This window comes from Armigeres subalbatus, chromosome 2 (genome assembly GCF_024139115.2).
Source record: "Armigeres subalbatus isolate Guangzhou_Male chromosome 2, GZ_Asu_2, whole genome shotgun sequence".
NCBI lineage: Eukaryota > Metazoa > Arthropoda > Insecta > Diptera > Culicidae > Armigeres > Armigeres subalbatus.
This window is the reverse complement of record NC_085140.1, coordinates 309,787,846-309,800,441: the sequence shown is the minus strand read 5'-3', so window position 1 is coordinate 309,800,441 and position 12,596 is coordinate 309,787,846. Positions and strand designations below refer to the sequence as shown.

The 12,596-nt window shown below is 36.8% G+C and overlaps 1 protein-coding gene across 1 annotated transcript in view; it reads right to left on the bottom strand.

Annotated features, from left to right (window-relative positions):
• Positions 1 to 11,404, bottom strand: part of LOC134212578 (uncharacterized) — an 896,490-nt gene extending 885,086 nt beyond the window's left edge. Inside the window, exon 1 of the mRNA XM_062690564.1 lies at positions 9,723 to 11,404. The gene's annotated coding sequence lies outside the window, so the exon portion shown is untranslated. The remainder of the gene's footprint in view (positions 1 to 9,722) is intronic.
• Positions 11,405 to 12,596: the final 1,192 nt, after the last annotated feature.

Sequence of the window (12,596 nt, the reverse complement as noted above, 5' to 3'; positions counted from 1 at the left end):
TACTTTTTGTCTACTTTCTTTTCGCTCTAGCAAATTGTCTCTAGCTAATTTGTTTGTTATATTCAGTTTAAATTTTAATTCGTTGTAATATTCCTCAAGGTTATAAATCGGCTCATGGTTTGACGTTTTTCGAAAATCAATTGGTAAATTTGCTTTATGTCCAAATACTAATTCAAACGGTGTAAAACTGTGCTCGATATGGGGTGTTGTGTTGTAGCTGAATGTATAAAATTGAATCCAATCATCCCAGTCATCTTTGTGATCATTGGTAAAACATCGCAGATACTCGTTCAAGCATCTATGATTTCTTTCCAATGCTCCAATTGTCTGTGGGTGATACGCTGTTGAAAATTTTTGTTTTATAGATAAAAGTTGGCAAATTTGATCAAGGACTTAGTTGTTATTCTCTGTGCCTTGATCTGTTCTAAATTCCAAAATATTTCCGTAAATCAGAATAAAATGTTCGACAAGTGCCTTTGCTATTATTGCTGCTTCTTTTGTAGGTATTGGAATACAAACTACGTATTTGGTTAGATTGCATTGTAGTGTTAGAATATACCGGTTACCGTTTCTCGTTCTTATGAACGGTCCAACTGTATCCGCTGAAAGAACTTCGAAAGGTTTTGATGGTGTGGTAGTAATAACTTGATTTTCTTTAGTATGTCGGTGAACTTTATTGATTTTGCACATATTGCAAGACTTGACAAAATTTGCAACATCTGCTTTCATGTTTCTCCATTTGTATACTTCTCTTATTTTCAAATACATTCTGTGCTGTCCAATATGACCTGACGTCGGGGTCATATGGAAATTTTGAAGAACTTCTTTGATTTTTTCCTGTGTTGTCAGTAGTTTTGGAGGATTGAATAATATTATTTCGCATTTGGAAATGGCTCTGTTAGCGATTTCCTTGAATGTACTAGCGCTGATTTCTTTGAAAAGTTTATCTTCGAGTGAAATGGCCAATTTATCTCTTCTATATTTTATTAAAATCTCTTCAATTTTCAGAAGAGCATACTCTAGCGCATGACTTCCGTTATTCAGAGTAATTTCAATACTTCCCAATATTTTTGTATAATTATGGCTGTATACATTAAATCTTACTTGGTTTCGGTGCACTTCGCAACCAAGCTTAAGGATTTTCTGGTCTCAGAGGATTTTCAGTTTGCCAAGCATTAAGGTGATCAATCTTATTACTTGGTTCTTCTGATCTTAGTTTACTATTTGATTGTGAACTGTGTTGTTTTCTTGCCATTGCCCTAGTGTTGACTGTTAAAACTGATAATTTTTTCAGTTCATCTGAATTTGAAGGAATGCGCGAAAGTGCGTCTGCTCCTACATTACTTTTGCCTGAAACATATTCAATTTCAAAATCGAACTCTGCTAAATCTAAGCGCATTCGTGTTAATTTGCTAGTAGGATTCTTCATGCCGAATAGATATACTAGTGGCTTATGATCCGTACGAACTATAAACTTTTTCCCGTGTAAATAACTTTTAAAATGATTGATGGCCCAATGTATGGCCGTTAGCTCTTTTCAATTGTTGGTTTGTTACTTTCACCTTTTGTGAAGCTTTTGCTTGCGTAGGCGATTGGTAAATCATGGTTGTCATGTTGTTGTGAAAGAATGGCTCCACACGCTACGTTAGAAGCATGCGTAGTAAGGATAAGTTCTTTCGTAAAGTCTAGGTCACGCAAAATAGTCGGAGATATCAGTAATCGTTTTAATTTCTCAACACTGTTTTGATGTAAATGTATCCAAGCGAATTTTACACCCCTCTCCAATAAATTGTTCAAGGGCTTTGCTATATTCGCAAAATTTGGCACAAACTTTCTGTAATAATTACAGAAAGCGACGAATCGTCGTATTTCATCCGCATTTGTAGGTACTGGGAAATCTTTGATGACTTGGAATTTGCTATTGTCTGGTAAAATCCCTTTGTCTGTAATACGATGTCCTAGATAAAGAACTTCTCTTCGAAAAAAGTTGCATTTTTCAGGGTTGAGCTTGAGATTATAGTACCTCAAGCGCTCGAAAACCTTTTGTAAATTGTTCAGATGATGATTTACTGAACAACCTATAATAATTATATCGTCAATATATATAAAGGCACAATCAGGATATAATCCTGCCATAGCGATGTTCATCATTCGCTGGAAGCTATTAGGGCTAATGTTTAACCCGAAAGGTAACCGCTTAAAATTGAAGTGTCCAGATGAAGTGGAAAAAGCTGTGTATTTTTTTGCTTCCGGATCCAATGGAATCTGGTGAAATCCAGACATTAGATCCAGTGTTGTAAAATATTTAGCATTTCCTAATTGATCAAGAATTGTATCAATTCTTGGCAATGGAAATTTATCTGCCAAGATTTTTTTATTCAACTGGCGAAAATCATCGACCATTTTTTGCTATTGTTGTCCGATTTTTTTGGAACAAGTAAAATTGGACTATTATACGGCGATACTGATGGTTCTATAATATCGTCCTTCAGCATCTTTTGAACTTGTTTTTTTATTTCATCATTTTGTGAATAAATATTCTTATAATTCGGGATATAAACTGGAACGGGGTCCGTTAAGTGAATATTTTGAGTATAAAAATTGTTTGTGCTCAATTTCTCATCTGACATACAGAAGATGTCTGAATTTTGTTCGATTAATTTTTTCAAAGGTTTCTGTACAAAGTGGGGAACGTTTGAAAAATCTATTTTAGAAAGCAATTTTTGGTTTCGTTCATTATTTAAATTGGGTTTCGTCGCGATTTGTTCATAATTACAAAGTTCGTCGACAACGGGTTGAAAGTTCTGTATTTGTGCTTGTTTGTCAGTTGTGTTGATAAATTTTATCATAGCATTCGTTGGAGATACTATTGTATTTCCACAAAATATTCCAGGTAAAATTTCCTGTGAAAATACTATAGAATCAGAAGTAACTTTGAAGTTTGGTATTCTGCGTACTACTTCACACCTCGGTGGGAGAATAATGGTGTTTTGGAAACTATCCTCGATTGGTATTGAAACAACATGATTTTGGTAATTGAAATTTAATAGCCAATATTCATAGTCTATAGTACATCTGTGTTTGATAAGAAAATCCCGTCCCAAAATACCGTCTGTTGGTATTGGGAAATCATTACCAACTATCTGAAAATTATGACTTATTTGAAGACAGTCATTGAATCGTAAGTTAGTAGTAGTTTCGGCAATGGTTTCAGATATTCCATTGGTTATACCTGAGAGTTTATATATAATATTTCTATCAATAGGTTGGTTAACAGATATTTTCCCACTTTTAAAAAGTGAAACGTCAATTCCACTATCAATTATTAATGTACATTTTGAATTGGTCATATGTACATCTAAAGTAATAAAATTTACAGCGTTTACATTTGTTAAGTAAATTACGTTAGACGATGCGGGTTTACCTGCATCATATGTTGATCTAAAAAATTATCGTTATTAATACTTTGTATATTACGTGAAAGATCCAGTTGATGAAAATTGGTTGGTACAGGAGGTGTATGAGATTGTGGTCCTGCATCTTGGGATATGGAATTTGGAATTGAGGTGTTATGAACACGTATTGCATCAGTTGTAAAGATTTGCCTTCGAGAATTTGTATGGTACCTTCCGCCACGTCCTCTATTTTGATAATAGTTATTCGTATTATGAGGAAAACTATTCCTGAATTGCAAATTATTTCCATGGTAGTTTGGTTGAGCGTTATACTGACCTCTTTTAAAGAAACGAGTTGTGTCGTTTCGGTTGCTATTGAAGCGGCCTCTGTAGTTATGTTGCGTTTGTCTGCTTTTGAATGTTAACAATTGAGCAGATTGACATGAAGTGTTTGCAGTATTTTCCAAAACCTTTTGCGTGGCTTTCTTCATGTCCTTAAATGTACCTGCTTTAAGAATGAGCTTTGTCTCAGCCGAACCTATACCATTAATTAAGGTATCTACTCCAGCTTTTGTTGACATTGCTGTTGATACTGTATCAGGAATTCCACTATTAAGGTAGACAGCCTTCAATTTTATGGTAAGTCTTTCCACCTCGTCGCAGAATTTTTCTGCAGTGTCTTTTTGCTTCACTGCCTTCAGCTTGGCCAAAATATTCTCCGGTGTGGTTTTATCCTCACATCTTGTTTTAACGTCAGCAATAATATCGTCAATCGTTGCCAATCTTTCAGGTAGACCCAATCTGGCTTTCCCCGTAAGACGTGTCTTCAAAATCTTGCTGCTGTTGCTTGTTGGTTCGCCTCCGTTAGATCCTTCAAAAGATTTGCGGAATCCAAAAAAGCATCGATACCGTCAGCCGTTCCATCGTATGGCTGTACGATAGATGTAGCTACTTTATAATCAAACGGCATTGTGACTTGTGGTTTAGTGTTTAATTGTTCAAATTTGAGTTTAAGAATATTTCGAATTTCAGATATTGAATTTCGAGATGCTTTAATTAAAAAAGTTAATTCCGTATCCGGTATAGTATCTTCTTCTTCTAGTAACCCCCTTTCAATTTGGTTATATAACTCGTTTGCGTAGTTTAATTTAGCCTGAAGAGTGGTAACTGTGAAATTTTTATTAATGGATTTTTTTAAATTATTTAGAAGTGTGTTCAGTAAGCCAATGTCGTCTTGTAAAGTCGACATTGATAAATATTTCAGCTAGATTAAATATTATACATCAGCTATATTTGCGATAGATGCTGCTTTTCCCATGGCATACCCTTTACGCTGCCAGCGTTTCTTCAACGTTTTTCTCAAGACTAAAATGAGTTGAATAAGTACAATTGCAAGGATTAGCCAAAGTTTAATTTCGTGACTATCATGGTAATTTTCATTTTGTTCTAGGTGTTCAACTATGTTAATATTATTTTCGCCTTTTGATCTACTTTTGAATTTGGTTTCCATCGTAATATAAATGTACAATATTTAATACACAATAATTATAATAATAACAATAATAACACGATGTAATAGTTTGAGTACTTCACCTTACTGAATTTTCCAGAACTCCAGCTGCTGTATTTTCACTCCACTGGTCTCGGGCTGGTGTTTTTTGGCATCTGCATTCTCTTCATCGCCTTGCTCGTCTGCTGTACAGATTATCTTCCGTATCTTGGTATCTGCATTCTCTTCATCGCCTTGCTCGTCTGCTGTACAGATTATCATCCGAATCTTGGTATCTGCATTCTCTTCATCACCCCTCTCGCCTGCTGTACAGATTGTCTTGCAGATCTTCGCATCTGCATTCTCTTCATATCCTTTCTCGTGTATCGAACAGTTTGATTTTCACTTCACTATTTTTCTCGTGCATCGTAATGATCGTTCACGTATTTTACTAGCACTATACAATTATTTTGTATTGTTTTGCACATTTCACTAGCATTGTACGGATTGTCTTCCTCTCTTTTGTTGTGCACCGTGCCGATGGTTTTAAACCTCTGTGCTAGCACTTAAATACTGGCTGCAACGATTGCGACTCAATTCCACGCAAACCATCTCTTCAATTTCTTAATGGCTATTTTTTCTTCATTCTCGGTAAACTGTTGCACTGCACTAACTCTTGCCGGTCGCCATATCATGCCTCTTCTTAATTTGGCAGGTTCGTGGCACGATTTTTACACTGCGCAATCCGTTGCGCTTGACCCTAAAGGGAGTTTCTTTTAAAACAGTGTCCTAACCCATAATCTGGGCAGATAGGATCACTAATCACAAAACGATGTGGTTCCGAAGAACGCTAACTACGAACAGAACGTTTATTACAGAGTCCAAATGTGTTTTTTATTACAAGCTATGTGTTGCTACATTTTCGCGTCATTGCGCATATACAAAGTGGTTTAATTTTGCTTACACTGGTTAAACGTGAGGGTATTGATCCGTGTGATAAATATAATTTATTGAGCATGGGAGAGTCGATGTGCTTGCTCTGCACAAGCATTGAAATAAGTAATTTGATTCGAACGCTTGGGGTGAAATTGCTAAGTTATGAGTTTTGTCAATCGTTAATACAATGTATATGACACTGCTAAAGTGCTGTTCGGCAAGCGTAAACAGTTCTATTGATTCGTGGCATATTTTCAGAGATTCATACAAGAGCGCGCTAAATCTCTTCACGCATAACTCTCGCAAGCTCATACTTCGCCCAAATTGAATCTTATTCGAACTGTATTTCATCAATTTTCGCCAATTGGATTCTATAATTAGGAAAGCTTTGATCACCGCGTGACTTTATCGAAATTAATTTATTGGCTTTTATCGGTGATAATTATACTACTCAAATTATAGAATCCAATTGACAAAAATTGATAAAATACAGTTCGAATAAGATTCAATTTGGGCGAAGTATGAGCTTGCGAGAGTTATGCGTGAAGAGATTTAGCGCGCTCTCGTATGAATCTCTGAAAATATGACACGAATCAATAGAACTGTTTACGCTTGCCGAACAGCACTTGGTACAGTGATCACCACGTCACTATCCAAGCCGTTCCTGGGTGGACGTTAGGCAGAATAACAGCGATTTCAACAATGTTTGTTCTCTCATATGGCCCTCTGCTAATCTTCAGTTTCTATTCATTTCACACTTGCCGCTCGCTTGCGGTGTCAATCGAATCTGTATCTTCATTACTTTCATCTACTCCCTTTCGCTTTGAGTAGTATAATTATCACCGAAAAAAGCCAATAAATTAATTTCGATAAAGTCACGCGGTGATCAAAGCTTTCCTAATTAATTTTACTTTTCTCATACAAAAAGCTGCACCAAAAGGCAATCTTTTCCTTCCAAATTCGACCTTTTAATATCGGCTCGGCTCGGCGACCCACAGTCTTATATGCAATCAGCTTGACGAACTGCTATTATGAGAGGAAAATTAGTTTGACACTCATTGTTATAAGAGGCCAAGGGATGCTCTGCACCTCCGTGAGCGCCACCGGAAAGGAATCGTTGGTTGGTTGAAAAAGTAAGTCAAGTGAAGCCAACTTGGTAAACGACTAATTATTTATTGTAAGCAAAGTTATTTTGAAAACTTGAAAACGAAAACCGTGTTTCAAATCAATCCAACGCAAAATCAATGTGAAAGAAAAGAAAATTAATTACGTATTTGTTGACTCATTTTGTACAGAAACGCAGCTAAATTTTTTGATATTAAACGACCGTACAAAGCAGTATGTTTTAAGTTTAAATTTGTTTCGAAATTCCGATGAATTCCGTTAAATTTCGTTAAAAGATAGTTTTTTTTTAGCGATTTTTTGTAATTTTACGAAAAGAAACGAAATCAAGAAATCAGATTTTGCCACGCTCATATACCGCGAAATTCCGCTGAATTCCGTTTCGAACAACATTTAAAAACTAAAGCCAACATCATTTAGAAATGGGGCACTTCGTTTTCGAGGTAGTGGCGTTCCTAGTGGTCGGATATGCAAGTTTTTCACAGCGTTTCATAATTAGTAAACCATTCTTTTCGGTCTATTTTTTCCACAGTTTGAAACTAACGTGGTTTTAAAATATTCACCATGCAGGAAGAGAAACGATAAATAATTCTGCACAGTTCTGATAAATCCATCTTTGTCAAATGCAAGATTTTACCCTTCATTCAGTCCCATAATAGCCCATTTACGTTTTTACTAGATTTAGCCAGCTGCCATTGTAGCAAGGAAGTGCTACAACGGTACTACAATAGGGAAGTCCAGTTCATCCCAAAAAATCTGAATCCATCAAATTGTCCTCAGTTCCATACAATAGAGTTATTTTAGGGGATTATTTACCAGAATCTGAAGATGAAGGGAGCAGTCACCACTGACATTGGCCACGGTGTCTCTATGAGGAAATATTATTTTTCGAAAATCAGTATCTCTGAGACACCCACTAGTATATGCTCTCCTCTTTCATATCATGGGTAGACTAAAATATTCTATCGGAGGATCTAGAACAATTTTTATTTTTTTTTTCACTATTTTTGGTGCAAACTCCATAGAAATCTCAAATGTTAGCCAATTTAACCGCCCCAAAAATGTATGGAAAAATTAAATTTTAAAAATGCACCTATGTGAAAGAGGAGAACCTCTACTTTTGTGTAGTGGGTGTTTGAGAGTTAATGATTTTTTGAAAATAAGCCTTTCCGACAAACACACCGTGTGGCCGTAAGAAGAATTGGTGGAATCAACTAGCTAAAATCATGAAATCATGACAGAACGTACTAAACTACCCCTATTTGCATTTGCGTCCCATGTCAGTTTTCTACAAATTGAATTATATTCCGTTGAATTTTTCGAACCCGTTTACATGGAGAAATACAAACAATTCTAATAAATTTATTAAACCTGCAATCTTTCTGAAAATTTGGCATAATATTCTTGATTTTTATACACTGCTATGGAACTATTAAATGAACCATAATTATATATTTACTTATCTCTTATACAAATCGCGGCAAGTCTCTCACTTATCTCTATATACATATGTATTAGGGTGGACCAACCTTATATAAAAAAAATACCGTGAGACATTTTTTTCGTAAGTTGTTAAAATAAAGCACTGATTCGGCGGCCTATATCCCATGATAAATTTCTTTTAAAAGGCTCCAAACGCGGGAGCACTGGTTCTGATGATGCATTTTAACTTGTTCTACACAGCGGTGCGGTTCTCAACATAAAATGAGCGAAAACAAAGTGAGGATCCTCACTTCTCTGCGGGGGCTGCCTATCCAATTCTGTTTTTTTGTTTAGTTTAATAAATTTGCTATCATGGCTTGTCATGATTCGGAACAGTTTTTGCCTTTCTTTTATCGTTGTTCGTTATCCATTGAGAGCGATTTCTGCAAACCCTGAAAGTGATGCAGATGATTGGCCCACTTATATGAAGAATAAATGGTTAACGCATGGTTGTTTGTAAGCCTTAGCGGATTGAGCGAAAATTTTACGGGTATGGTGAAAGAATAATGGAGATAATAAAAATGTTTTTTTCTAACTAAATGGACTACATCTCGACAACGAAAAACTAAAATCAAATTGTAAGAATAATATTCATATGAAAGCATTGTGTCCCTATCCTGTCTACTCAAGGTTAAATATCTTTGATATTTAGCCTCGAGTCACCACGAGTGTGTAGGGTCCATGCCTTCCTCTCCTTTTTCTACTCCAATGCATAAATAAAAAATGTACCATTTTCGTTCAAAATCAATGAGGGTGTATGAAGGCTCCAGCGCATAAAATACTCTGACCTGTCACCAATTGACCAAATCATCTTCTTAAGTAATAAAATATATTCAAACATACAAAGCCAAACCTTTATAATTATTAACAGATACAATAAACAAAAAATGGTCCATTGAGAAAGAATAATATCCCACAAGAGAGAGCTATAAATACATACGCAGGTACCGTAGACCTATTGAAGCATATTCTGAAATCGCTATTCAATCAATTGGCTTTTTCCAACCCTTCCAATGGACCATGAATGGTGCTCTTCTATTGTGTTTGGATATCTATGTTCTCGGTTCTCTTGATTTTAGCACCAAAGCATTGTAATTTGAAATGCCCCATTTGCAATCCGTTCTTAGAAGTTAACTAACCCCTCTCCATTATATCATTTGTATGCTTCATTAATTGATTTCAAAACGTTCGATCAGACATAATTAATTTTCAGAATAGCGATTTATTCCCACAATTCAACACCGTTCGAAAATGTACCACACTCAATAAATGGTTTTATTTACATTTCAACACCATACCGTGTTCGTTCCGATCTCCCTCGATGTAGTTACAGCTAGAAGCAATAATTCAGTGAATCGTTGGCGTTGTGACGCGGTAGCACTTTAGGTCTCCGTCAATGACCGCTCAATGAGCAAATAACTGCACGCGAAGTGAACTGCAACTGATGGTTTATTCGAAAATACTCTTCCTATTTGTCAGCTCACTTTTCACTGTTCGTAAACCGCTTTTCGATTTATGGCTTTTAATATTGTTTTTTTCGTATTTCTTGGGAACAAATTCTAAAATTAGAGCTTCATACCGATTGATCTATTTAATACTGCCATTCGCTAGCCACCATGCAATCGTATCACTTTATCAGCTCAATCCTAAGTGGGCGGATTCCCCATTCAATTCCGTGCACTACACGCCACCAGACCCGCGCTAGACGACCGTTCTTCTGAACTTTATTTATAAACGTAAACAACACTAGCACATTCTTCGTACGCCAAACGCTTCAGCACCACGGGGTACAAACCACGACCAGCTGTTCGTATAGCTTGTGAACAGAATTTACTATTCCACTATGGATTGCTGCAATAGCTAGTAGGTGTCGTCGCCGGCTCGATGCTTTGGATCCGAATTATATTTGTCGCTCAATGAATGCTAATTTAATTCATCGAACTACTTCACAAACTAGAACTCTTCGCACGAGTTTCCGTCACCCGGTCACAACCTCTAGGCGTCCAAGCTAACCGGTGCAATGAAGATTGTATTTCTACGTATTTAATTATCTTAGATTCCACTTTCACTCTCGAAACAATCTTTAACAAAGGCGAACTCGATGTAGGCTTCAGCCTTAAATCAATAGAACGTTCTCTTTTATTTGCCCAATTAAGAAGTTTTACCAACTTTGCAGCCTCGAGAAAAATTTCACCTTGTATAGGCTTTCAACACCACACTCCTTGTGTTATTAAAAAGTTCTGATTTAAGAACGCACGTCTAATTCAGTATATTCTTGGAACTGCTGTACTCCTCCCTACAGCAAATTCAAAGCCACAATAAAGAAAGTATTATCCTCCGCAGTATAACCGAGAAAAACCGCCCTTGAACTGAATCTCCACCATACGGGACCAGCACACAGTCCACTGCAATCAGCTGTTAATCCTACTCCCACTATTGCAAATCCTCACTGGCACATTCTGCAGCAGGGTCAGTTCCACTTGTTTGCACTGTCCACCGCGAATCGACCGTCAACAACCGAATCGACCGAACTACGTGCCCTTCTCGCTGTCGGATATCAATAACTCATAACAGTGTCCAATAAATTTGCTCGATTTCAGAGTCCTGTTACCCGCCCTGATGTGCAATCAGAACACTGATCTGGAACCAGTAGAGCAAATCCGACCAGCCTAGGTGGCGACGCTACGATAAAACCGTCCGAACGGAACCACCGACGAGATAAAACTGAACGGCCACTTCCTGGCAGTCGACTGTCGCAGTCTGTAACGGACCCATCATCGCACCATCATCCATCCCTTGAGCATCCCTAGCTCGTACCGAAATCGCGTGCCAAGTTCTGAATCAGAGACGACGACCGCTGCTTCCAGCTTCCTTCCCAGTCGCTTATCTTTCGCCAAGTTCACCGACTACGGAGGTCGGAGGAACCTGCTGCGTTATCAAACACGACTGGAGGTGAGACCGCGAGAGTGAACGAGAGAGTCAGCGCGCGCGTTCGAAAACGCTCACGCTCAAGGTGGGACGGAAAATTCGAGTGCCGGTGAGTGGGAAAATGCATTTCGCACATGTGCCGACTGAGACCAAGTAAGCAAAAGATGCTGCCGCAGTCTGTCATCCGCCGTTGCGTCTTCGTGTCGTAGAAATAGAAAAGTAGCTATATATAAAATCTAGACGTTGTAATACAAGGTAATGTGGAATTGGGTTCACGCCACGCCACTGCTGCTGTTGCTACCGACTGGTATTGGACGTTGTCACATGTTTGAAACGGCGAATATTTCTGAATGAAGTAGCTCACTCTCTAGAAACGATCTCCGGGGTAGTAACTGGCGTCGTGACGCGCCAATGTGGTTAGGAGAGTTGAATAGTACGGTCGGGTGAATTGATAAATAAAGGTCGATGCAGTTGGGAGGGTGGTTCTGAAAATTCTATTGGTTAAGGTGAACTTATTTCTCTTATATTAAATAGTATTTTTATATATGAAGATATATTTCTATAAATAGATATTATTATTGCACTTTATGAGCTGCACTCTATCATTTTCATCAAATCGATTGATAAATAATCATATTTCTACTATACTACCAAAACAAAATATGAATATTTAATTCAATTTCGATTAGATTTTAATGATTTTTTGAACGAATTACTAATATTTCGGCATATGTTTTTCACATGCGATTTTGCAATCAAAACTAAACCTCGATATTTTCTTCAAAACAAGTTTGGTTGTGCGTGAGGGCTCGATAGATGATATTTGAGCCATTTTTTAGCCACAAATTACCTAACAACCCAAGCAGAAGAAATTTTGAAAAATTGCACAAGCCCTTACAATTTTTAAATGAAAATGTTTACGACGACATCCAATTAAATTAATCCAATTAAAATCAATGTCTACATTTTACCAAACTAGTCGGAACATAACAACTCTTTAGATATTCTTAAACATGTTCTCTTTAGAGATCTGTTATATTATGTTATAGAGATCTGTAATACGAAAAAGGAATTTGGCAGTTTCACTAAAATAACAATTTAGATTGAAAAACACAGACAGTTTATACAAATTTAATTTTTTTTTTCTCAATTCTTGAGGGCGAGTTGTTTATGCTATCTCACTGTAATAAGCATGAAATAAACCTAATGAATAGCTTTGTGAATTGTATAAACTGTTTTTCATT